The 23,999-nt window shown below is 40.7% G+C and overlaps 1 long non-coding RNA gene across 1 annotated transcript in view; it reads right to left on the bottom strand.

Moving 5' to 3' along the window:
- The window catches only part of LOC140600386 (uncharacterized), a 343,896-nt gene extending 333,522 nt beyond the window's left edge, over positions 1–10,374 (bottom strand). The window contains exon 1 of the long non-coding RNA XR_012003649.1: positions 10,278–10,374. This is a non-coding gene — a long non-coding RNA (uncharacterized lncRNA). The remainder of the gene's footprint in view (positions 1–10,277) is intronic.
- Between the last annotated feature and the right edge of the window lie 13,625 nt (positions 10,375–23,999).

Genomic DNA, 23,999 nt, shown 5'->3' with positions numbered 1-23,999 from the left:
TCCTTTCTTCTAAGTCTCAGGGTCCACACCACCAGATTAGAAAATAACAAATTAAATCTAATTCATAGTTTAGCTTGGAGTAATAGAACCTCCTTGATCTGGCCACAGTATAGCTTAATCTTCTCTGCTCTTCTCAATGACAATTATCCAATAGTTTACTGTTCCCCAAACATGTGCTTGTATCTCCCACCTCTGAAATTTTTTGTCATCACTCATTCCATCCCATTTTGTTCCCCTCATAGCAGTTCCTCAAATTTCTGCCTGGATAAAAAAATCTTATACATTACTCTAGGCTCAGCTCAAATGTCATATACACCTAAAGTCCTCCCTTATCTAACCATCAAACATTATCTCATGTCACCTCTGAGCAGAGTACTTTGTCTTTCTATCACTTATGGGATTCAAAACACCCTGTATGACTTTCTCATGTCTCCTGCTCATACAAGTGTCCCCCTCAACAAAACGCTCACTTTCATGCTAACCTTTCATGACTTCTACAACTGTCCTCTCTAAGCTACTGCTGCTGACTTGGACCTCTCCTTTCTCTTTTCCCCTTACCTTGTTCTGCTATTTTTTTGCACCAAAGGCTCCAGCCATCACTATCTGTGACCATCTGCCCCTTTCAATTAAAGAGTTAAGTCCCCTCCACTGCATGAAGTCCTACTGTGCCATCATTCCATCTATAATGACTGAAATATGTCTGAAAGTCAAAGGTATGCAAGCTAAATAATAAATTTGCATGGAGGTTCTGTTCTCAAGAGAGCTAAGAATAATCTTACAAAACTCCTAACTATGTTGTCTTTTACACACAATCTTTAATATCTACCTCTGTCATATTGTGTCTTATCATTTTCATTTCTTCACAACTGAACTCTCATTTACCTTAGTAGGCTGAAAAAAGGCCATGGTTCCCACCTACAACAGACCAAAAATGATTCAACCCATCTCATTTATATTCACTTGATGAAATCTACCTTTTGATTCATCACATTTACATTTTCACTTTCCCATTTTGGATGTGTCCTTTTTTAATAATCAGGGGAAAAACAGATAAAATATTTAAACAATTGCATAAGCATATGGTACAACTAAAGGTTGAAATACTGCACAGAGACTGGAAGGCAAAATCAAAATTTTGAAATATCTTATTGGATGTTATAACAAAACCTCAGTTTGGCCCATAAAAGATAGTCTGGAGTATTAACTACAATATGCAAAAGTGATGGGTATATGGAAGCTGGAACCTGCTGAGGCTCCTCACCCAACACTCAGGATTGTGTCCTGACACCTTGGTAATCCCACTTCAGAGCAAAGTGGCCAAAGGAAAAGCTCAGGATCCCAGTAGTGGGAGTTCTGGGTTTTAAAAAAAAATTGAGAGAGAAAACTTAAAATGGTTTCCAACTGCATTGTTTCAACTACATAAGGAGTTAAAGAGGCTTTTTTGTTGTCTTGCCTAGGATTATGATAGTATTCTGTAAACGATGAAGTGTTCTATAATTGCAATGTGTTAGAACCTTGTTTATATAGAGAATTCATTCCAAATTCCAAATGACTTCAAAATGCATTTTAAAATGTGTCTCATTGTAAGCTCCTAGAAGGCAGGGCCCATTTCTTATCTTTGTATCTTATCTCTCATAATATTTTTAATATAAATACTCAAAGTTCTTATTTCATAAGGATGACAAGATGAATTCATATATAAGAAGAAAAGCCAAATTAACCAACAAGAGGTCTTTAAAAATGTAATCACCCAGCAATGCATAAGCCCCTATAACTTACGTCAAATGGGCATATTTAAATCAGACTCTTTCCAAATAAAAAACAGAAAGCCTACAGATAAGAAAACAATTGTGTACATTTACATCTTCATCAGATTATATTTCCTCTCATGCAAATCAGCGGAATCATCTTGCATAGAATTTGACAGCAACTCTTTCGGCAAAGGCAAAGTAAAATTATGCAGCTTCCTTGGCTCAAAAAGCACACTTGAGCTGTGGCTAGAATGGGAAGGAAGTAAAAGGTAGGAGAAGGCATCCACAGAATGTGGGTGCTTTTCATTTGGGGATTTCATTCATTTTCTCTCACTGGCCAATATGAAAACAGGAAAATGTTTAACTTAGGCCTTTGGTGGTGTTGCCTGTGCTTGCTATTCAGGGAATCACCTAACTTGAAACCTCAGTATCCTCCCTGCATGGAGACTGTTAAGATACACACACACACACACACACACACACACACACACACACACCATTTGAACTGCCACTTCTTCCTCTGAATCCAGAATTGGCTCCTCTACTGAGAATCTCTTCCCTGGGAGAGACATCAATGGAGCAAGGAAATTGTCTTTACCTCTGGGTGTGTTACCAGGGTTCCCTCTTTTCAAGGCTCGCCATAGCCATGCTTTGAGAAACACTGATCTGTGCTCCCCTCATTGTCCTGCTGCACCAGAAACAAGGAACAGCAAAAGAACAGTCATTATTTGTATTTGGCAAGAAAGGCGGCAGTAAAAACTGAGAGGCAGTAGGCATGGAAATGTCAAAGTGAGGATCTGAATGAGGCAGAGACAGCAAGCACCGCGAGCAATCTCAGTGGAGAGGAGCCTCAATTATAGACAGATAGGAAACTGATGGAGGTGGAAAGAAAGAAAAGGAGGAAGCGAGGGAGGGACAGAGAGTCCATTACACCTAAGAGCAAAGCAACCCGGGTTCAAAGGCTGCTTCCATCGTCCAGAGTTTGCTACAGTATCACAGCTGTGGAGCATCCAGACTGGAGTTGAAAGTCCCTGGTGTAAATCCTGCCTCTTCCACTTGCCATTTATAGGATTTGGGTAGGTAAATCCCTGAACCTCTTTATGCCTCAGTTTCCTCATTATAAAATAATGATGATAACTACCTAACGGATGTGTCAGAGACCCAAATGAGCTAATGTTTAGAATGGTTAATATTAGAACAGTGTCTGGCATACAGGATGTGTGAGTTGCTACCAGGATGATGATCTGGCAAAAGTCATTTCAACCAACACTCTTGACTTCCTTTCCTCATTTAGAAAAAAGAAGCTAAACCAGTTACTTTCATCTCTACCATTCTACCCACCAAATATGTATTATTTGCCACATACCTTGGGAAAACAACTCCTTAACCCTGCAGCTGTAGGTAACCCTGTAGGTGCAGTTTGCATCCTGTAAAGCAGGACTCCTGGGTGTTATTTCACATGCAAGAAGCCTCCTCCTAGAGTCAGCACTGTCCTCACGCAGCAAGCATTACCCCAGAGGTCTCCAGGGGACCAGATTCCTGCCTGGGAGATGAACTTGTCTCTGGCAGAGAAGATTCTAGGCGGCCTCACTCCCAAAATAACACTCACTTGCAAGAGACGCTACTGCACAAGACTGTAAGCCAAAAATAAAATAAATATTGGGTATTTCATTTTTCCTTCAGATTTGGCTTCAAGGTGGGTCTTTAGCCAAATCAAGTAAATAATGTTTGTTTTTGGTGAACTTCCTTGGTACATCATTGCAAGCAGAGCTAGATTAAATAGCAGGCTTGGGGTGAGTAGGAAGTTCTAGAAGGATCAATTCATAAGGGGCACTAAAATATCACTAGGACATAGAATGTTACGAAAAATGTCATGAGATGGTAAAAGATGTGCTGGTCAAAATTCTCCTCCGGGAGAATACTGAATGCTGTTGGAAGAATAGAGTAACTCAATGGATCTCATCTGGGATTGAACTGCTCTCAAAGGGTGTCTGGAAATGGGCGGTACGGAGATTCTGGTATTCACAACTATTGGGAGAGCATTACTGGCATTTAGCATTTAGTAGGTAGAACCAGGAATAATAATCCATGAAATAAAGCTTGTGTGTCTAAAATGCCACTGACTACCCTGTTCAGAAACTACATGAAGTGCCCCCAGAGAACACTCATCTTCTAAGGACAGTGGTCCAGTTAGCTGCTGGATCCCTTTGCCCATGCCCAACAGCCCCGTCGAGTGAGCATGCCCACAGGAGTCAGAGCTAGATTTTTTCAGCTGACAGAGAAGGTAAGGCCACCAGCAAGTCTCCTCCACACTCCAACCCTCATGACTGGCTGCCCAAGCACTGCACCTGGAATTCAAGATCACGTACCTCTTTGTGGAATAGAGGAGCGAATTTTGACCAGTGTGCTCAAACCAGGGTTTTTTTGTTTGTTTGTTTGTTTTTTAAGATTTTATTTTATTCATGAGAGACAGAGAGAGAGAGAGAGAGGCAGAGACACAGGCAGAGGGAGATGCAGGCTCCATGCAGGGAGCCCGACGTGGGACTCAATCCTGGGTCTCCAAGATCACACCCTGGGTTGAAAGCGGTGCTAAACCACTGAGCCACCCAGACTGCCCTCAAACCATGTTTTGCACATTTAGTTCCCACAGCAACTCCTTGACAATGAGAGAGAAGGAAACTGGCAGGCTACATGTCTAGAAAACTGCTCATGATCTCAGTGCAGTCTTGGTCCTTACAGACCCTGCCCTGGGCTCTGGGTCCCACTGCAGAACCACAGGACCACAGGACCACAGTCCCTGCTGCACCTGGAAACTCTAAGTAGCTCTGCAGAAACCCACTTCCTTGCATCACTAGCCCTAAAGCCAAGGCCCCTTGTGAGCGTGTCTGGTGGGCAAACCAGGGTCACGTGGCTGTGCCCTAGTGCAATGGGGTCTGAGAAAAGGGTGGGAGCCAGCCTCTGGCTTCTAACAAGACTGAGGAATCAAATTCCTCAATACAAAAGGGAGGCTCAAATGCCAGCTGACAGAGTGGAAAGACAAACGTGCAAACACTGGACTCTGAGAGACCTGACCTTAGGAAACTTGACTGCAATCTCCCCTAAGACTAAGGTGACCACGTGTCCTATTCGCCAGAGATCATCCCATTTATTCCCATTGTCCCAGCTTCATTATTAATAACATCCTTTGCACTGTCAGAAGGGCTGTGGTTTGGTAATAAATTATATGCCACCCTCCCTAAGATTCCTGTCCTGCACTGAACCTCAAATGAAGTTTGCACATGGATTTGCATGTACGTATGCATTTGTGTGTGTATATACCCAAACGCCACCAATCATGCTGCAGAGAGCAGGCTCTGATAAAATAGACACTCCCTCCACTTCCAGGAACCACTCAGTACAATTTGAGACTTCAACTTAAAAATGATTCACAGGAACCACTTCCCTAATAACAGAATTACCTTGATTTTGTATCTGATTTGTTGCTCTGCAGTTGGAAAACCGGAAAGTAGTAATTTCTGGAAAAGATTCTTTCCACTGTCTGTGAAGTGCATTTCTCAGATTCTGTTATTTTATCTCACTTCCCTCAGGACTCTGCCCTTAGCTGCCTTCCAAGTAGCAATAAAATTCACCTTTTTGCTTCAACTTTAAAATGCCAGCATATTTTTGCCCTTTGGGGATGAGTGGCTGGGGGAGGAATAAGAAGAGAAATACAAAAGGAAGATTGAAGGATAGGTAGGAGAAAGGAAGTAGAAAGAAGGCAGAAAATTAAATGAGAGGAAAGAGAGAAAGAAGAAATGAGAATCCTCTTACACGATATATTATCCAAATGTTTATTTCTCTTGGCCTGGAACACGTACTGGTAAAAGCTAGCAATTCATCAAGCTTGGTGGTCTCAGCCTGATTCCAACGGGTTTCTCCAGCTAAACTCGCTCCCAAGTGCCTGAGCCAGCAAGTGCTTCAGCCACACGTTGCAGGACCACAGAGTCCTCAAGAAGAGCAAGAACCTATCCATCAGACTGCTGTATAGTGGGAAGGATGGATATCTAGGTTTATATAAGCTAACATTCAAAAAAATCCTAAACACAGTCCCTTGTGATGTTTAATCCCCAGGGGAAACATGCCCAAATATTATCCAACCCTGATTTTTACTGCCAGCAAAGCAAAACTGAAATACCCTTTCCAAACTACGGAGCAACTTTAACTAGAGATATTAGCTACTTGAGAAAAATCCTTTCTTACGCTTGAAAAACCCTAAAGTCAATTTCACATTCAATTCTTCTGTTATTCCTAGTTTTAAAACAATGGTACCTAAATACATGTTCCTAAAACTGACAAAGGGAAAATCGCACACTTCGCAAATTAAGACAATGCCACCTTCCCAAGATAAAATACATCCCATAACCCTACTATGTTAGTGGTGGCACACCCAGCATTTTGTCTCCCTGTTTACAGGTAATTGAGACCCTGCAGCACGTTATGATCACTAAATACTGAAAGATTTTTAAAGCTTCTGTTTTAACCCACAGCCTCATTCTGATTTGTACATGCCTACATGCCTAGAAATAGGGGAAATATCACTCACTTCTTCTGAATGATCCAATCTCACAATTAATAATTGAGAATCTCTTTTCTCTTTCTCCCTTGCCTTTTTTCTCTCCGAACTAGAGTGCACTCTTCAGCTTGTTAAGCTCAGCTCACTCCCACTGATAATTCACTAGAGATCATAATTTATGGACAATTGAAGCTGCAGAAACATCTCTTAGAAGGAATAGAGCAGATCCATAGCAACAATTCTTCAGGGGAATATTAATCCCCGGCTTTATGTAGTGCTAAGTGTACAATAGTAATCAGAACTTGAGTAGAAGCTGCTAATCATTGAGGGAAAAGGCTGTATAAAGAATTCATAATGGAATTAGCCTGCGGCAAACAAAGAAAGACAAAATTAAATCAGCCATCAAATTGCACCAAGGAATTTTAATTTACAGGTTAATGTAGGATTATGTAACTAATCACAGCTAACATTTTCAATGAACAACCAATAAAATTCTACTCTTTTTTCCTCTCTAATCTTACTAATGGTATTCCAATAACATGCTTTTATTACCCTAGAATATGTTAGAAATGATTCTCAAAAATTCTAAAAGTCTTTCCAGTTGTCAGAACCGGTATAAAACGCTAGCTTTGAAAGAATCAGTCAAAAGTGCAGATCTAGGAAGATCCAATCCTCACTTCAGTATAGACCCAATAATATCTGAGTGAGTTTGCATAAAATGGATTTACAAAGCCACACAGCTTTAAAGTATATGCATGTTTTTCATGCAGTGCAGAGAGCTAAAATGGGACAAAAGAGACCAAATTAAATATGTGAAACTAATTTGAAGCACAAAGTATATCAGCTAATTCTAAATAAAACCACTGCCATAGATTTATATGTCAATATTGCAGACATATCCAATGACATGCACACCAAGGACCGCTCTAACAGAGTTTTCATGGTTTATAAATGTGAACATCATAAAAAGAAATAAGGTTTCTAGGATAAAAAGTTGATTAGCATTTCCTATGGGAGGGGGGTGGAATCTTGTATCCTCCCCAGTTATATTTTGATATCAACCAATGCATGACAAAGACAGAAAAAAAAAAACCCTCTATACAATTCGAAAAATTATATGAAACCCACTGCTTCATAAATATAAATACATAAAAAAGACAGCATAACTCTTTGCACATTGGCAAGGGGAAACTCCAAAATTATACTATATGCTTAAAAAGACATCAGTTTAATCAAAAAGATCTTTTTCCAACATATGGTAGAAGGAAAATTATTATAAATGGAGTAAAAAGTATGTTCATAAGCTTTACTTCACGAGGGAAGAATGCTGGGGAAGACAGGCGACAGCATTCTTCTTGCATATGTTTTTCTTGTCGAGAACAATGTGGGAAAGTCTCATTTTCCTTTAATCTAAATGTTCATTTTATGGAAGCAGCAACATTCAGCCCAGTTATTAGCAAAGGAGTTTTGTTGCTTTATAAAGTCTAATTTTAAGATGCTCACTTCCAAAAAAACATTATGGTGTCAATTGCACTACCCTTCAGCAATCCTGTAATAACTTTATTCAACCATTTCTAATTATAATTATATTTTCAATTCCTTTTAGCTATAGAAACTCTTTATCAATCAGAGCACAAGACAGAAAATTACTTTATTACAGCTACAGCTCGTTAGGCTGAGTGCTCTTAATGAAGCAGCCTCATAATCAGATGAAAATCATGCTGGAGAAAACTTGCATCATTAGTCTGGGCCTTAATTACCAAGAAATATAGTCACTAACAATGATATTCCATTTCATGATATGGTGCATGCACCTTCTACACTACTTGCAATTAATAATTCCACTGACTACTACGGAATCTTTTCTATTTATTCATAACAATGGAGGGGGGAAATTCTAAATTTAATTGAGCGCTTCAGATTGCGCGCTCTTTCTCCCTCTCTCGCGCGTTCAGATTAAAATGTCACAAGGCTAATATTCTATCTTACAATAATTCATCATTTTAATTACATATTTTATGTATGTGAAATGTCTTTTTCGGCTTTATAGTTAAGGTTGACATTTTTGGGGACGCATCTAGGAAAACGTGTGGCCTCTTGTGAAGGTGGTTCCTACCACCCAGAACCGCATCACGGAAATCTGAAGGGAAAAAAAAAAAAAAAAAAATCACCGACATCAGTCCTGTCAATTCTATCCATGTTGGGAAAAGCTGCCAACAAGAACAGGGACATTCATTTAAATTAATGTCGGCGTCTTCTGATAGGCTTTGGATGGCAGAATGGCGATGTTCTGGGAGGAACAAGGCCTTGTGTCACAGGGCCTCTTTGTTAAGCGTGATTGATCACAGACAGAATCAGCAACTTTCCTTTGTGAAAGCCTCCTTTCTTCTGCCCCATTTCCTTTCACCCTTTCCTTGCCTCTCTCACGAAGATCCTTGCTTCTGACCTCCTGAGAAAGAACTTCAGCCAGGGAAGGAGATCTGGCCCCCGGGCCCTCCTGCTGGGTTTTGCACACTGCAGGTCCCAGCAAACCCACCTCATTTCTGGATCCTCTCTCCAGGCAATCTTAATGCTGGAACCCAAAGTGCTGTTGGCAATTGCTGCTCCTTTTCAAACGCAAATTAGGTTACTAGGTGAGGGCAAAGAGCCTTTGGGAGAAGGGCAGAGGGCAAGGGGGTTGGCATAGATAAATGAGATTCCCATTTGACCTCAAAACCCAAGTGTGCCTAGAGCTGAACTTCCTGCCTGACATGGCCTTTCATTGGAATCATTGCCAAACAGCTGATTTGATTAATATAGGCTGCACTTTCCCCAATCATCTGCCTTATGAGCACCAAGCAGTTTGATAAATGAAATTGATAGAAGAGAACGACCTGGAAAAACCCACAAGTCACAAGATGAAGAGCGGGCTATAAGAGAATGCTAATTTTTTTTAAGACCTAAACATCCAATTTCTATACCTGAGTGTTTAAGATCACCAACTTAAAAGATCATTAGCTTCATGATAATTAGTGTTGAGCAAGCACTGACATAGTTCCTAAGGCAATAAGAAGACATTCTCCCCACCCAAATTCAGACCCCAAATAAACAAACAACCAAATAATTTAATAAATGACAGCCCACCACACATACACAAAAATCACCAGATGACAATTAGTCTGAAGATGGTAAAGAATTGACTGTATCATTAGTGAATCTGTGTATTCCCTCTGGTATTGCTAAAGTTTCAAGGGAAGTAGTGGCAAGTAGAATTGTTTTTCACATAGACTTTAGCCAAAAAGTGGACTCATAGCAGGGATCTGGAAGATGAGGGCCAGTAGGAATGGAGGAGTCATGAGGCTTAACAGGAAGATGCAGGCTGCCTAGAGAAGAGTGCTAGGTGGACAAGAGGAGGTGGACTCGGACCAAGGGAAAACACTACAAGCAGCAGCAGGAAATGGAAGCTGTCCAGCAAGACAACGGAAAATGAGACATTAATCAGAACCACACAGAGCACATTTCCACAGGAAAAATGCCTGGCATTTTGGACAGCCAAGAGCTTACAAAACAGCTTAAGATGTGCAGGGATCCTTCCAAGGCAACTGGTTTGCAAGGCCCAGCCTGACATTCTCGGAAGCAACCATAGGAGAGCCAAGGAAGAGTTAAAGGGAACAGGCTACATTTCCACATTCTCTTATTAATGCAAAGTCAGGAAAAGACCTCAGCATTATTGTCCTTGCCTTCAATCACTCCCTAATGTTTCCTCCTAACAGCACTTCATTTAAGTACAAAAGTCGCTGCAGGTACTTCTATCTGGCAGTAGCTACCCACAGAGACACAGGAGAAGCCCCAGTGAAGCCCCAGACCGTTGCTGGGGCCAGAGTGCCACATTCTTAAGTTCCCACTCTCTGTGCCTGGCAATATCCACATCTAGTTCCACAATTAGACAACAGCACATCACCCATATGCATCCAGAGGAGACTGGGGACTCCCACCTTGGAAGGTCTTCAGAGCAAGTCACTCAGACTAACAGTTGCCCAACCACCCTTGTCAGTGCAGTGGCTACAGCATGAAGTCTTCCAGAGCTCTGCTGCATACTGCCTGGGTGATCTTAGGAGGGTGACTTAACTACTCTGTGTCAGGGGCCACATCCCCAAATAAGGGCAATTATGGTATCTGCTTCATAGAGCTGCTGCAAAGGCTATCTGAGAGGAGGCGTGTAAAGGTGCTCATAACACGAGCTGGCACATAGGAAGTTTCAGTAACTGTTAGCTCCGTTCAGTATCAGCACTGCCATCATTATAATCATCACCGCAGACAGGAAGCAGGTATGGCTTGCTCTGAAATAGGGTCAAAGAGTTTAAGCAGTGGTTTTCAAACCTGGCTGCACATAAGAATCACCTGCCCTGAATTCCCCCACTCCAAACCAATTAGATCAGAATCTCCCAGATGGTAGTTTTAAAGTTCTCTGAATGATTCCAGTGTGCAATCATGATTAAAATCCACTGATACTGAGTCTCAAGGCCAATGCATATTTAAACATGATGCTGCCAGCTAAAAGGCCTACATTTTGGCAAGCGCCAAAGCCCTTGTCTGGGTCTCCTCAAGAGCAATGGGAATCTTGTAGCTCCATTTTGAGATGTGAGGGTTTGGAGCATTTATGGCCCATGAAGGAGCAACCACAGCCTTGGCTGAAGGAATGTGCTTGTTGGCTTTTCCAGCTGGCAAAGTGGTCCATTTCCAACATACAAAGCATAATGCATGCAGCCAAATGTTCCCACAGAACGGCCACCTGTGACTTGCAAACTCTCCTGTCTGGAGCCAGGACACGCACATGCAATAAGGCAAAAGGTCACCCATGAGCACCAGGGAAAGGACTGTCTTCCCATGTGGTTTAGTAAGGGCAGACCATGCAAAACCTGCCGAGAGAAGTCATATTTAGGCCACAGGGGGAGGAAATGACTACCAGTCAGGTCTCTGAGAGTGAGGATTAACCTGCCAAAACGTACGAAGTTATATTCAGACTAACCCTGAATGAATGTGACAAATCTAACCAGTCAAATCCTCAGCTATCTTGATGACTTTGGCAGCTGTTTGACAGTTACATTTACAGGATCTAGGAAAACTAAAAATTTCAACTACTTAGACTCCTCAGACCTAAATAAATCCACAAGACACTCAAAAGACAATCCTCTATTTATTTACTTTTAATATTTGGGACACTTCTGCCAGAGAAAGACCATGTACAGAATAAAAGAAAAACTACAATTAAAAAAAAAAATAAGAACACTACACAGCATCTAAACTCATCACTTATTTTAATTCATATTCTTCTTCTGGCAGGAGGGGACTTACTTAGATGGTGGTGGTTACTGGAAACCTGAAAGGAGACCAGTTTATCCTGGGCAGGACAGGTTCACACAACCTTCCTGTCCTGGCAGGGAGCAGGCAAGTACAGGAGAGTTCCCTCCCAACCACAGATATCAAAGCCCTTCTTTGCTGACCCCTGGCTGCCTTTTCACCCCACAAAAGGATCACGAAAGAGAGATAAGCTAGATAAGAAGAGAAAATAATAAACAATAGGTGAGAAATACCAGAAGATTTGTTTACAACCACAGAATTTAGAATGAAAACTTAAACAAGGAATTTAAAATCAAACATAAAAATATTGTACAACAAATATTGTATAATTCCATTAAAATGGGGTACAATAGTTATTAGGGACTGGGGGTGGGAGAATGAGGAGTTGTACAGAGTTTCAGTTTGGGAAGATGAAGAAGTTCTGGGGATGGATGGTGGTGATGGCTGCACAACAATGTGAATGTACTTAATGCCATGGAACTGTCTATGTAGAAAACGTTTAAATGCCAAGTTTCATTATGTATATTTTATCACAATTAAAAAAAATCAAACTTGCAAACTCTCCTGCCTTGGTAATCAAGTCCATGTCAACTCCAGAGTCTGCTACTTTACACTTCCTTTTCTTTGCCTCATTTTGCCATTCTGCCTCAGGTATACATGGAAGTATTTTTTATAGGAAAGCCACAGTAGTCACTATGGGCAAGTATCAGTATTCTCCCTACCGGTTACAGAAAGAGAAAAGAATTGGGGACAATTAGATAGGAATATCTTCATTGTCAAAACTATAGATAAAGAACCCACAAAAATATGCAAACCCCAAGAATGAGTATTATTTCTTAATGCTTTCCCTCCTTTATCAGGAGATATTTTTATCTAATAAAAGTGGCCTTTTTTTTTTTTCTCATGATTGTCGAGGCCAGCCTCTGAATGACTGACTGAGACTGTCCCATAAGACCTGGGAGACCAGTAGTGTTCAGAGTTCATGAAGAGCCAGGTCAGCACTACAGCAAAACTTGATGTGTCTTTCCCATCACCATCACCGGGCTGGTTCTAAACTCTCACTGCTCCCTCTGCCGAATAACCTTGGCTGTCAATGCCATGGCTTCAAGGGACCAATATCCCAATCATAATTTGCACTGCTAAGTATCTCTTCATATGACTTTGTCCCTTTTCACTTTGACTCTAAAGTTCGGGAAAGCAGGGACTCTGCTATGTATCTCTTTGCTAAACCCTGTGATATCTAGGGATAGACAAGAGTTAGTGTCAAGCAGTTTATTTCTAAGTGCCACAAACCATGCAATCTGTGTCCCATTCTTTAGGCCAGTGAGTCTTAACAAGGGACAATTTGTTCCTTTCCCCACTCAAGGGATATTTGCCAATATGTGGAAATATTTTGAGGTTGTCACAACAGAGGACAGGGGAGCTACTCGCATCTAGTGGGTAGAGGCCAGGGATGCTGCTAAACATGCTACAATGCACAGGACAACACCCACCCACAACAAAGATTATTCCACCCAAAACGTCAATAGTGCTGAGAAACCCTGCTTTATATTACTGAAAATTTCACAGAAATTATGAAATAGTTTTTCCCATCCTTGTTTTACAGATAAAGCTCAAGAAAGTTAAGTAAATTCTCCAAAGTCACCTATCAAAGAAGTGGAAAAACCAGGAATGGATCTCAGGTCTATGGATCCAAATCCCCACTGCCTCTCCTTGAATGAATGAATGAATGAATGAATGAATGAGCAACAAATGAAGTCAACCTGCTGCTCTGTGCCAGGGAAGCTGCAGAAGGGCAGACTGCACTGGAGGCAGATGCAGGCTGACCTGAGACCACCTCTCAGCATCACTGTTGATGCCCCAAGCCAAATGTTCAGGCAAGCTGGCCTCTTCATCACTGCTCAATGGATCTGCCTGCCCCAATGGAGTGGAAAGAGAGAGGTCAACCAAGAAGACCTCCCATCTCCACGACACTGCCACAACACAGTTCCGGGGGGCTCCTGGGGAAGACACAGCTACCACTCCCAAGTGACTCATGAGAAAGCGGAGAACTGGGGCAGCAGAGCTACACATGCAGAAACCATAAGCCAAGAGAGACTGCCTAGGGAGATGACCCCTACCAGCTGGTCTTTTCTTTCAGGAAATGGAGATAGATGGAAGGATAGAGGTTGGAAGTGGTCTCCAGGTTTCCCCTTGTGGTAAAGCCAGGAGTCTCAGCAAATTTCTTTCTGTTCCTCTGAATAGTAAGCCATTCACTCAACAGACCCCCACACAAGTCGGTAGTTGTTTAAAAAGATAACCACCACCACCCCTCAAAAAAAATCTGCTTTACAATACTGAGGTTTCCATAGATCAATGACAAGTACCAATCTTCAGATGAAGTAGGACACGAAAGGTCTGTTTCGAAAGCCTGGTCACTGGGCCCAAGCTAGGGAGGTCCCTCTCTCCCCACTGCCTCCTGCTCCCTCACATCTCCACCTCGGAAACAAGGGCCCAAGCCTGAGGATGGAGTAATTAAGGGCTGCTTCTGTCAACCATTTGTGCTAGAAGTCTTACGGATGTTTAACTCCCTCAGGCCCCAAGCATTAATTAAATTCTTTTTACCTGCTCTCTCTGATTTTTCTGGAAGCAGAAAACTGCTAGGGGAAAAGAAAAGTCCTATGGTTATGTCACACTACAAACATTACAACCCATTCATCAAGGATTTGGAAAGTGCCTTCAAGGTGCCTAGCACCTGGCCCACCTGTAAGGGCCACTCTCCCAGGAAGACGACCACAATGACAAAGATGGATATGAACCTGCAGCGGCCTCCCAAGTGGCTCTATGAGGTTAATGTGGGTCTAGGGTCATGCCCAAAGCATTCATGGGTGGTGGAGCTTTTTTTCCCCCACTACTGAGCAGAAAAAAACAAAATTAAATAAAACATGGTTATTTTTTTGTCTATTTGGTTGGGGGGGTTGTTATTGGGATTTTTGTTGTTTTACTCTTAACTAAACTTCAGAGTTTATTTGGATTTCATTACTTTTTCCATTAATGTTTTTTGGTTCCAGGAGCTTATCTAGGAAAACTTCCTATATTTAGTCAACTAGTCTCTTCTCATCTATGCCAGTTTCTCTGTCCTTCCTGGCTTTTCAAGACCTTGACACTTTTGAGTACTGGTCAGGTATTTTGTAGAATGTCCCTCAATTTAGGTTTGTCTGAGGTTTTTCTCAGGATTAGACGAAGGGTCTAGGTTTGGGGGAAGCATATCCCAGAGGTGAAGTACCATTCTCATCACGGCCTCTCATGAAATGTTTGCTATGTGCGTATCCACACAGCATCACTGGAGGTGTTCACCTTGATCGTTCGGTTAAGGTACCTACCTGATTCCTCCACGGCACACTTGCTATTTTCCCCTTTCTCTATTCTTTTAAAGAATGACAGTCCAGCCCACATTTAAGGCAGAGTGAGGCATTTTTGTCACTTTCCACCTTCAGACAGATGCCTTAGAAAGAAATACAAATCCACTTAAAAAAAAAAAAATCTGGAAATCAGGACCTTGGTCTCTCTTCTCAGCTGTGTAACCTGGGATGACTCACTGCTGAGAGTTACTCGCTTCGGTTTCCCCTCTGTAAGATAGGCACAGCGGTCCTGCCTTTTCCAGAGGGTAAATATTCTAGGCATCATGGACCATTCAGTAGTCTCCTGTGGAAACTACCCAGTTACACCACTCTAGTAACAAAAGGGGCCCGAGACAATACATAAACAGTGGGTGTAGCTGTGTTCCAATAAAACTTTATTTACAGGAGAGTGAAGCAAATCAAGAAACAGACTCTCGATTATACAGGACTGATGGTTACCAGAAGGCTGGTGGGTGGGTGGGGATGGGTTAAATAGGTGATGGGGATTAAGGAGTACACTCGTGACGATGAGCACTGGCTGATGTACAGAAGTGCTGAATCACTAAATTGAACACCTGAAACTACTATTACACTGTATGTTAATTGAAATTTAAATAAAAACTTTAAAACTTTTTTATTTACAAAAACAGGCTTTGGGCTAGATTTAGTGGATCATAATTTGCCAACCTCTGATATCCATTAATTTCTCTTCAAGAACATCTTTCATCACCCTATTCTCCCCATCTCTGCCCAAAAAGCAGTAAGATCTTTAGAAAAAAAGACAAATTATTCAGACCTTCCTAGATCATCTGACTCCTTGCTCTAGAGTCCACAGAGATTATTTACATATCAACATTTTCTGGCACTTTAAGAGTTATCAAAAATGTCATCAGTCACCAAATGTTTCACTAATTATTGCAAACATTTTAAGAAAAAATGTCCCAGGTTTCTTTCCCCGAGTGATGTATTTCAGACATAATTTCAGTTTAATTAATAGGGGATTTCGTTGTGACCTGAAGGGTGTGAGAAGCAGCAGAGAATCTGTGGTTTGGTTAGGAGAGAAGTAAAAACCTGTCTCTGCCTGTAGAAGGAAAACTTCACAAAAAAGAGAAGAAAAAAAGCTGGCATTTTTTTCAGCTGTGAAATCCAGCTGATACCCTCATTAAAAGCACCAGCAGAACATCTTGAAAAAAGTAAATTAAAGGAGATGGAGGAGGAGCTAAGAGGTACAAATTGCGGGAGAGGGGACTGGATTTAGCTTACTTATTCTCTGAAAATAATTCTGTTTCTTAGCTCTATCGCAATCTGTATCTGTGCCATACAACCTTACAAAATCTTAAACCAGCAAAAGCAACAAATCTACAGTAGGATTTATTAGGCCCTGCCTGGCAACATACAGCAAGTCAACAGACAGGGTCCCTGCACTTGAGGAACCAAGTCTTCCTTATAGTGGCTTCATTTGGACTTCCTGGCCTTCTGAAAACATATACTCATTTATCTAAGCAATAATGTCCCTTTTTTCGAGGGGTGCATTTGGAGGGGAGATGGTTGTTTTCAATTACTAATAAGCAAAATGCCTCGTCCACATTTCCCAAAACACTAGGTTACATTAGTTTCAGTTTTAATATCCTGCCAAAGGAAAAAAAAAGTCCCCAAATATGAAACAAATACAGCTGTCTAATATTGCTGTTCAAATGCCACTGCATTAAATAAAATTCCATGCTGTAAAATTTTGCAAGGTGATAAAACAAAAATGATATAATAAATATAAAACATCTGCGTTTTTTTTTTTAAACAAGACATTTGGAAACCGATTTCATTTATATTTAAACTTGTTTTGAAGTGTTCCTAGTTTTGAAAAACATCCTAGTTACAGTATATTAGATTTTTTTTTCCCCCAGGCAAAAGATTAAAGAGCTGATGCCCAAATGGAGGAGGACAACGGGATGAGAAACCACCATCGTGTTTTCCAGAATAAACCTTATATTTGAATCTTCAGCTGGCTTTCAGTCATAAAAGGTGGCGGCTGGGGCGGGGGGTGGGATGGTGGGGGTCAGTGCCCTCCATCAGCAGTGCTGGAAAATGGATTCTCACACACGCACCAAAATGTGTTAAAACATCATTAAGTTTCTGGCAACAGCTCAGACACGTATGTCCCAGAAAGCAAAGAGTTTAACAGCGTCTGTCCCTCCTCTCCGTGTGCCTAGGCAGGGTAGTTCTTTACCACACTGAAAGAACAGTAAGACCACCCACCACCTTCAGCTCAGGCAAGCTTTGGTGTGGAGGGGTTCAAATATGGGGAACTCTGCCTCTACCATAAGGCTGGGAAATCCAGGACCTGAGCATCTGGGAACTGGACCCAACGACAGCTCACACAGGGCTCAGATTCCTTTGGAAAACCAAAGAGCGAAGGCAAATGACATCGGGAGGGTGGGGAAAGAAGAGGGAAAACTTTTTGTGCATCTGTGTGCTACAATTTTAAGCATCCTCGCTCTAGAAAAAAGAGCTGATAGAAAGAATGCACGCATACCTGAATTCACAGATGGGGACTTCACCACCATCCACCTTCATAAACATCATTTTACCAACAACGCCTATCTTTTAACTTTTTTAAAAAGTTAACTTTTTAACTTTTAACTTTTAACAAAATCCAGAGAAACTTCTTTGTTCATTTCATGGCTCACAGCGGAACAGAAAAATTGTGCTTGAAACAATCAAGGGAAGAGAATCTGGCCTGATGACTGCTCATAAATGAATTTTCAATATTAATATTGGCTTTCATTGAGCACCGTTTTGTGCCACATATTTTACAAACACTGATACATTTCATCCTATGATCCTTGCTATTGTAGGTAGTCATTTCTGTCACCTTCCGAATGAGGACGATGAGCTCCAACAGGTCCAAATAAATAGCCCCAGGTCACACAGATGGCCAGGGGCAGAGCAGACACTGAACCAAAGTCTGGATGACTATAAAATCACAACAGGTCATTCCTCAGCATCTCATAAATGGGGAGTGGGTTGTAGCCCAAGGTTAACATACAAAATGTACTGATTTCAGCCACTAAAAAGAGGACATTTGAATGGATCAAAAATTCCACTTGACAAAGTAGCTGAAGAGAAATGCAGTTAATATTTTTGGGATAAGAATGAATTTGGATCTAGGCTTAATCACATGTCAGTTAGAACTAGAAGACCATGCCTTGATGCACAGTGAATAGTGGTTTGTGTGCAACACATGTCATTTATACATAAAGGCATCTTTCAAGGCTGTTTGCCAGGAATTCGCTCTCATGAACTCAATCTGTTCCATAATCTTACTTAATTTGTTTGGAAAACTCTTTCCTCATAACTAGTGTAAAAGTTCCCTTCATCCCAATCTCTACTCAGTTCACACAGAAACACTTAATGAACATGTTCCCTCAAAACCATCCCATATCCACAAATGTCCACCGAAATTTTAACTTTCTCTCCTTACATAACATGTACCATGATATTTTCTCTAATTACCTAATCTGGGCTTCTGTTTTTCGTTGTTTGTTTGTTTGTTTGTTTTTTTAATATGACTGTGATAGATCCTGTGATTATCTCTGTAACATTCATTCTATGATCCCAGTGAGGTTTGAGTGAACTGCCCACACTCCTAGCTCCAGGACTCTGTTTCAGACTTTCATGGTAATCTCATCTCTCTTGACAATTTCCACCCAAGCCTAGGGTTCAGGGATGATCCAATCAGGGGGAAGCTCAAGACTTTTGTTTGAGCCTCCTGGGAAGGGACTTTCCCTCTTCTGGGGATGTAAATTAGGAAGCAGGTAGCTCTAGTCATGGCCATCTGCTCTCCCTCAGTCAAGAAAGGAACCCACCTCAAAATGAACTGGGAATGAAATCCAATCCACACACTAAGGAGGGAGCTGAGAAAAATTCAGAGATGGAGAGTCAGAATCATGAATGCACTACACAGTACAGCCTGACCTCGTGCAACACTTCTCAGTTACATGTAGCAATTAAAATTTCCCCTTCATTGTTTAGGACAATTTGAGCTGAGTTTTATTTTGCTCGCAAGTAAAAAAAGTTCTCACTGGTACTCTGGGTTTTACAGAGTACTTTGAGAATGTATTAGGCAACTTCTAGCACTAAATCATACAGCATCTACTCAGTACAATGAAGTTGCATCTTAAAAGTCACAAGAGTTTAGAATCTAGTATTATGATGTGAGAAAATCACACATAGCAAAATTTACTGTGGAAAAATCCCTAAAGATGCTACACAGTAATTCTCATGTACATTAAAGTTTAAAACTCAACTACAGGAAGAAACACTTAAACATGTTGTGACATATTTATACCCATGGATTAAAGTACCACAGATTCAGGATTTCTACACTGAAACCTACTCCATAAAGAGGCATTCAAGGTCCTTCCCAATACGACCCCACCCACCCCAATAGTCACATTTGTGCCTTCATGCTCTAGCACATGTTGTTTCCACTGAAGTTCCTCTTACATTTTTCTTCACCTGGCATACCCCTATCTATACATCAAGGCCCAGCTCAAATACCACCATCTCCTTAAGTCTCCTAACTCTTCCTGGGAGACTTAATCACTCTGCTCTGGACTCTTGCAGGACTCTCACATCTCTAGTAAAGCACTTACCTTGTGGTTTGAGACTTACCTGTTTGCTCTTCTCTCTAACCCACAGACCATTAATGATTCTAGGGAGAGAGTCTATCATATTCGTTGTTGTATCTCTTGCTTTAGCATATAAGACTGGCTCAGAGTATGCACTCATTCTGTCTGCTGAATAAATGTTCTTAATTTGGTTGACATATCCTAAATTTGTCCAGTCCTCACCATCTCCAGTACACATGTTCTAATCCTGGCTTAGCCAGGGCATAGCAAGAGCCTCCTAAATACACTCACTGCTTCCATTCCTATCCTTTTCAATCTCTTCAGGACCAGAAGTACCTCTATTAGAATCAGAAAAAAGGCACCCCTTTAAGCAGATAAGTTAGAAAAAAGTGCTCCCTCTAGACTGATACAACTCACTAGGAAACAACAAAAAAAGAGGCGTTCCCTTTTCAGCGGAGTTACTAAATTGATGGAATGAAAGCCTAGAGCTGGTGGTCTTTGCCAGTGCACTGGGGGGATGAGGGGATGGGAGGAGACATATATTCTTGACACTGAAGTCAGCCAGGAGGAAGAAAGATGGAAAACGGACAGATTCCTGATTGTGTTGTTGGGCACCTGGGTCCAGAAAGAGTTATCCCTTTCTAGTTACTTGAGCCGTTAAGTTATCTCTGTGCTCAAACTAGTTTAAATTCTATTATAGATATTTACTACCTAAGCAGTCCAGCTTATATGCCACTGCAACATGCTAAAAGCATTAATATGTGACTCAGGGAGAGTGTTTCTGCAAAGAAACACTAGCTAAACTACAAAGGGCTAGAGACAGACCTACCAGTATTGGTATAGGCCTAGAGCCCCTTGATGTCTGTCATTCAAACCCATTTGCAGAGTCTGCTTAAACGAGGATTCTCTACTACAACACTATGCTCCAAATTCTATGTGGATGAGCCCCAAATTGAGCCCCACTAATTCACCTTTTATTTTCAAAATGCTTTTGTCATATACATCAGAACTGAAAGGAAGCTTTCATGAAAGGTCATCATAGGTATCCCTGTCTCCACACAGTTCTGCCCTTAAACCACCCTAACTGCCTAGCGCTTTCTTCAAAAAGGAAACTACCTGACCTTCTGAAAAGTGTTCGAATGTTCAGATGGTTTCATATCATTCTTTTTAAATGCTCAAAGATACCAATGCAATCCTATGAAATATTGAACAGAAAGCCTTGAGGGCAAGTCAAAAAGCATCCAACATCATTAGATAGCTTGCCTTATTCTAACCAAGGTTATAACTGTGGGTAAAAAGTGAGAAATTCTGCCAATAGTTTATTTATTTATTTACTGCTTCAGGCACATCGATTGCACCTCTTCCCACTTACCCACCTCCTCCCATCACACAGAGTTGGATCATTTGATTTCAGTTGCCTTGTGGCATGGTGGATGGGCTGAGTTCCTTTTCTGGTTCTGCCAATTATTTGCCAGGTAACCTAGGCTAATCAGTAACCTTCTTTTGGATTTAATTTCCTCCTCAGAACAAACGGGGATGGTAAGAACACAAAGATTACTGTGAGAAGCAAATGAGATCCCCAAGTCAGAGCACCTAGCATAGTGTCTGGAACAGAGCAGATGTTCCAGACACATTTGTTTGCTTGTTTTTCACTGAATTAACTGTCTTTGGCAAAACTGACCAGGTATTTCAGCATCAAATTGGGTAATTTCACTACTACTTGCTCAAAGTGTTCTCTGGCTAGTAAATTCCACTAACATCCGCCCACTTCCTCGGGTTAAAAGTGAATCACTGTCTTGAATCTTGTTTTCATCAAAACGCACATCCATTCTACAAGCAAGACCTGCTGGTTAGACCCTAATAAATGCCTCAAAACTGACTATTTCCTACTGCCCTATTCATCATCACCTCCCAGCTAGCTACATAGTGCGACAGCCAACTGGTCTCCTGTCCCCCTCATCTCCCTTCAGCCTCTACAAGGCAACCAAAGTGACATTTTCTGAAATGCAAACCAGATCATGTCAATCTCTTGCTAAAATTCTCTTATGCCCTCCGATGATATTATTATCTATAATTTATTGAGCACTTACTATATATAAGGGGCACAGGTCTAAGCACTTTGCACATATTAAATTATTAAACCAAAAATTGTCCTCTCTATGTTCACACATTAAACAGATAAAGAAATGTGATACACACACACACACACACACACACACAATGGGAAAGAGATAATTCAGCCATGAGAAAGGAGGAAATCCTGCTATTTGCTACAACATGGTTGAAACTAGAGGGCATTACTGCTAAGTGAAATAAGCCAGACACAGAAAGACAAATACTGTATGATTGCACCTACATGTATAATCTAACCTCATAAAACCATAATGTAGAATGGTAGTTGCCAAGAGTTGGGGGGTGAGGCAAATGGGAAGAGGATGGTCAAAGGATACAAACTTCCAGTTAGAAGATGAATGAGTTCTGGATATTATAATGCACAGCATGGTAACAATAATTAATACTGTATTGTATACTTGAAATCTACTTTTAAGAAAGTATATGGTGAATGTTCTCACCAGACACACAAAAAATGGTAACTATGGGAGGTGATGTATGTGTTCGTTAGTTTGATCGTGGTAATCATTTCACAATGTGTATGTATAGTAAATCATCACATTTTATATCTTAAGAAAAAACCATGTTGTACAACAAAAAGATAAACAATTTTTATTTGTAAACCATACCTCAATAAAGCTAGAGAAAAATAAAACTTTTATTTTACTTTTATATCCCCCCAGGTTCTTTTTTGTATATATAAAAGTCATGCAATTAGTGGCACAGAAGCCAGGATAAAGCACAAACTTTCCCTTCCTAAGAGGTTCTATAAGACCTAATCCCATCCTGTCTGCTTCCTTACTTCACCCCTCTTAACACTCCTCCAACCTTCTTGTTTCCTAAGATCTGGCTACTCTGGCCTTTTTTGTCCCTCAAACACTTCACAACTCATTCTTTCATGGGTTCAAAGACTCTTCATCCAAGCTCTGCTCAAAGGTCACCATCTTGGAGAAGCCACCCTTGACCATAATGTTGGGTGAAATGGATGTGAGCACTCATCACTACCATGATAACCACCACATCTCATGAGTCCAGAAGTATATCCCTTGAGGACTTCTTACTGTTTTTGCTGGGGGAGGGGGGTGGTTAAAAAAAAAAAAAAAGGAAGGATACTGCTATCATTTATATCAAGTATCTCATAAATTCCCTTGCCTCTAAATTTGATTCTAAATAGAAAAATACCTATAAAAGAAGTAGAAAGTCTATGGAGTGTTTCTGAAAATCGTGTCTTAGGATCCTAAAACGTTTTTTGGGTTTTTGTTCTGTTTTGGGGGGGATTTTTGCCCCTTCAGTGAATAGACTACTCTGAAACACTCTGAAGGCTAAAAACTGATGGTACTGAAAACGTTCTCTCACCAAAAAAAAAAAAAAAAAAAAAGACTTATTTTAACTTTTCAAAAAATATTTGTATTTCTTCGAACATTCCTACAGTTCTTTTTTAAAGGCAATTCAATTTAGGGGGAACATTATGACAATATGCATCTTCATGCCAAAGAAAGCTTTTCATTGGCCTCTCTCATGTTTCTGGCTTTCCTTTTCCAGCTGTTGTATCAGATATAATCATCCAAAACTGTGATTTGTCATCTCCATCAAATTTGGTTTATAATTCTCAATGTTGCAGTTTATATGAAAACATTTATAGATTAAAACTCAGAGCAAGAGACAGATTTCACAAATTAGGGACAAAGTTAATACTCCTCAAAAGGTTGGATTACAAGTAGACCTGAAAAAACACTGGAGTTTATCCCAAATGTCAGACAGGCAGTACACTGCCTTGTTCTACTGAAACATGGTATAACAGAGAGCCATCCATGCTGCCAAGCCAGCCTGGAGATTTGGTTCCCTCCTATAAGTAAGTGAACAGTGTAAGAGAGGGAAATAGATAAAAATGAGTTCTTAGATTATTTGACCTGTCAATCCAAACAGAAGGATCATATTTAGACTTTTGATTAAAGTTGAATGAATCATTACTTCCAACCTACAATCAGTGCCCATGGCAGCAAAATATTGATCAAAATAGGTTTCATTTATTGAGTTATTACTATGTATCAGGCAGTAGTGTGTTAGGCAATTTACATGATTTTATTCAATAAATGTTTGTTAAATAAGTAGTTCTTTATATTAGGATGAATTCTATGAAATTGACATTTTTGTAAGTAAAAACAGTCCTACAGCAGCAGTTTCATGCAGTTCATTCTAATACTTATTCTGTCTCCCACCTGACCCAGCACAATGC

The sequence above is a fragment of the Canis lupus genome, chromosome 11 (assembly GCF_048164855.1).
Source record: "Canis lupus baileyi chromosome 11, mCanLup2.hap1, whole genome shotgun sequence".
NCBI classification, from domain to species: Eukaryota; Metazoa; Chordata; class Mammalia; order Carnivora; family Canidae; genus Canis; species Canis lupus.
This window is presented reverse-complemented; position numbering and strand designations above follow the sequence as displayed.